We start from the raw sequence: 3,914 nt of genomic DNA on the forward strand, positions 1-3,914 counted from the left end.
CGTCCTTCCTCTCGTTGCGTGAGCTAGCTGTTGGGATATCATTTTCTTCGCCACTCCGTATATAGTTGTGGCATTCTTTAAGCGTCTCAGCATAAGTTGTTGGGACTGTATGGCGTAGACGCCTTACCAGCATTGGATGACGTTCTGAGTTTATACCATGTATGAGTTCGGAAATCTGTTGCTCTGGTTTGAGATCTGGTATGCGCAGACACTCATTAGTATATCTTGTGAGAAATTCACCCAAAGATTCCTTGGATTTCAGCACAATATCATGACATTCAATATGAGTGCGTTTGCGTGGCCTCTGATTCTGATATTGCAGCAAGAATTTTGTCCGCAGGTCCATAAACCCGGCTATACTACCAGCCGGCAGCTTATTAAACCATTCACGAGCAATACCCTGCAGTGTCATTGGAAATATCAGACACGCAACCGGATCCACCCAACCTTGAGTGCGCATTCGCCTTCAAAACGCTGTAAGAAGTCATCTGGATCAGTTAAGCCATTGTAAGTACCTAACGTATGAGGTATCTTTGGCACAGATGGAAACGGATATGTAGCTATATGCGGAGGAAACTTATCAAAAGTTGTTGGTAGCTCAAAAGGTGGTTTAACCGGGTCACCTTTGAGCCCTGCGAAGAAACGCCTCATCATATCCTAAACAAAATCAGGTTGTGAAAACAGGTGAACCATGTCAGGAGGTGCCGCCTGCATAAATTGACCTGCGAGAGTCGCTTACCCCTGAATATTTTGCCAGTGCTACCCTGGCGTCTACGGATACAACCAAGGCTGATTTGGAAAAGAAGGCAGGCTTGCCGGCGTAGAGTATACGGGTATCTGAAAAGGTATCGAAACCTGTGGCGCAGATGCCTGCGAGACCTGAGGATATGCCGCTATAAGGCCAACCGTATGCGCAGTGCTTTGCTGTTCTGCGGTTATCGGCGTCCAATGAGAATTGGCATCCGGAATGACACCGAAACCCCAACTATTAAGTAATGCCTGCGCATCTGCAGGAGTCAAAAACTGCTAAATTGGACGCGGTAGTTGCCAAGGTTGCAACGGTGTAAACGATGAATTCTGCTGAACAATCTGTGTCTGCAGAGGGATTGAAACCGTGGTACTATAAATAGGTACCTGACCGCAGCATACTACGTGCGGGCCTACTGTTTCACCGCTCGTGCCTACCAAGATGACCCTTAGATCCACTGCGGAAAAATCCAACCGTGTGGTGGTAACTGGCAAGTTTGCCCTTGGCGGTGTAATCCCATCTGGATATATCGGCTTATACCTCTGAAAAGGCTCGCCGGATACAGGTGGAAGATATGGCGCGTATCCCGCCCCCGTAGTCATAGCCTGTGTATGCTGACTGCCAGATGGTGTGTTTTGATTATCCGTTTGAGTACGTTCCGACGAGTCCCCAGAAGTCATGATACTGTGAAAAGAAAAAATTCAAAAAATTTCGTGAACAATAAGCCTTATAATTCAAAACCTTTTAAAAGAGAAAGCAATTAAACAGTCTTGAACTAGTTCGACTCTCTCAATGAAAGCACCACTTGATCATGCATATTTTTACCATTGGGTTTAACATGCATGCTCAATGTGTTAGTGGGGTTTAAGGATCTTAGAACAAGGCTCTCCGGTCCAGCTACCGTGAATAACCCTGGCCGACATGATGATGTCGGTGGGGTGGCCAAGTGATTAAGTCCACCTTCGATAGCGATCGCTGATCAGAAGGCCCCAAATAAGGTTGTAGGTGCTAGTTTAATGAAGAACTAATCTGTTAACCTTGAAAAGACGAAGAATGATGCTTGATTACGTAAGGCGTGTGACAGATGATAGTTACGTAATGTGATGATCCTTAGAATGATAGTTAGGGTTTGTATATATAGGCAAACCCTAATTCTAGAACCATCCGAGATATTGGCAATCCTTTCCATAACAAACTCCCCCGAATCATGGATGTAATTATGGAAAAGATATTTACTTGTTAGCCAAGTAATCGATGTACCGAGAACAAAGGCATCAGATACGAATCCGCATACCGCATAGCGCACACAAGCACATGCATATGCACACTAGTAAGTGCCCGCATACATATGAGGTGCGCATTGCGGGTTGCGGTATCATTAATAATATTCTTATAAAAATAAGTAATTTTATCATTTTTTTTGTTTCTTTTATAAATTTTATATTTTTATCGTTTATTCGTAATTTGTATATTTTTAGTTCGTAATTAGTTTAAAGATTAGTTTTTGCCGTAGTTAATTTATATTTCTAGATTCTTAGGATTTGCCGTAAAATCCCTTAAGTACTTTTTCTTTAGATTAAGATTTAGGCGCTTTAGAATTTTACGACGTTGCTTATCGCTTTAATATTTAATAGATTTTAGTGCCTATTAAGTTATTGCCATTTTGGATATAGAATTCCTTTTAAGCTTTAATTCCTTTAGACGCAACTTTTAATATTTAGTTTTTAGACTTTTAAGTTTCGACGCTTTACTTTCTTATTATTATTTTTTGACTTTTTATTTTTCGACATTTTTCGACGCACTCTTTTTCTTCCTCTTATTTCTCGACGCTATAGTTTTTAGGACATAGATTTTATCTTCAAAATTTCGACGAAAAATTATGTTAAGCAGTTAAATTGATAGACATCCAAAATTTTCTGGTTCGTAGTAATAGTTGGATTTGTTAGTGGCGAGTTGTGGGCTTCCGATTTAAAGGGTCATGGCTACCTGCTGCATCTATTGGCTATTAGAAACGTGGGCAAAATCAGAAAAGTCTATTAATTTGATAACTTATATAATTTTTTTATTTTTATAACTAATAGGATATTCAGTGAATGCACCGAGCAAAACGTTCACCACCTTTCATACGTTCACCACCTGTAACTCGATCAAGACATCTAGCTAATATTGTCGCCGTTGATTTTTTCTTTAGAATCATCATCAAATCAAACAAGTACTCCAATTCAAATTTCTGATAATCCATCTTTTGAACCCGATTTCACAATTGAGAACCCGGAGGATATTCAAGGACAATTCCAAGATCCTGAACCACTAATCATTCCCCTGTACTACAAACCATTAAATCAGAATCCTCCAGTGATTCGTATTCAACTAATTCAATTATGGAAATAACGAAACCTCTAAGTATGGAAGATCGAATGAGAGCTACACGTACGGGCCAAGGATACACCATTATTAAGCCAGACATTAATGCGCCAGATTATGAAATCAAAGGACAAATCCTACACATGGTAACTAATCAATGCCAATTTAGTGGTACACCAAAAGAAGATCCAAACGAACATCTTCAAACCTTTAATAGGATCTGTACTCTATTTAAAATCAGAGAAGTTGAGGATGAACAGATCTATCAAATGTTATTTCCCTGGACTTTAAAGGGAGAAGCCAAAGATTGGTTAGAATCGTTACCGGAAGGAGCGATTGACACATGGGATGTTTTAGTTGAAAAATTTCTTAAAAGATTCTTTCCGGCATCCAAAGCCATGAGACTTCAAGGAGAAATTGTTACGTTCGCACAAAAGCCAAATGAAACATTATATGAGGCGTGGACAAGATTCAGAAAGTTGTTGAGAGGATGTCCTCAACACGGTTTAGATACTTATCAAATAGTACAAATATTCTACCAAGGTTGCGATGTTACTACACGAAAAGACATTGACACAGCAGCTGGTGGTTCCATTATGAAGAAAACCGCAACTGAAGCTCATAAGATAATTGATAACACAGCCTCCCACTCGCATGAGTGGCACCAGGAAAAAGATATTTTTCGTTCATCTAAAGTGGCTAGAGCCGATTCTAGCCATGACTTTGATTCCGTTTTCGTAAAAATAGATGCTTTCGAGAGACAAATGGAAAAAATGAATAATGATATTCACGCAATACGAAT

The 3,914-nt window shown here is 40.0% G+C and overlaps 1 non-coding gene across 1 annotated transcript; it reads right to left on the bottom strand.

Annotated features, from left to right (window-relative positions):
• Window positions 1-3,513: 3,513 nt before the first annotated feature.
• Window positions 3,514-3,620, bottom strand: LOC139845812 (small nucleolar RNA R71). Its single transcript, XR_011758568.1, has one exon. It is a non-coding gene; the product is annotated as a small nucleolar RNA R71 (small nucleolar RNA).
• Window positions 3,621-3,914: the final 294 nt, after the last annotated feature.

This window comes from Rutidosis leptorrhynchoides, chromosome 4, assembly GCF_046630445.1.
Source record: "Rutidosis leptorrhynchoides isolate AG116_Rl617_1_P2 chromosome 4, CSIRO_AGI_Rlap_v1, whole genome shotgun sequence".
In the NCBI taxonomy this organism is placed as follows: domain Eukaryota; kingdom Viridiplantae; phylum Streptophyta; class Magnoliopsida; order Asterales; family Asteraceae; genus Rutidosis; species Rutidosis leptorrhynchoides.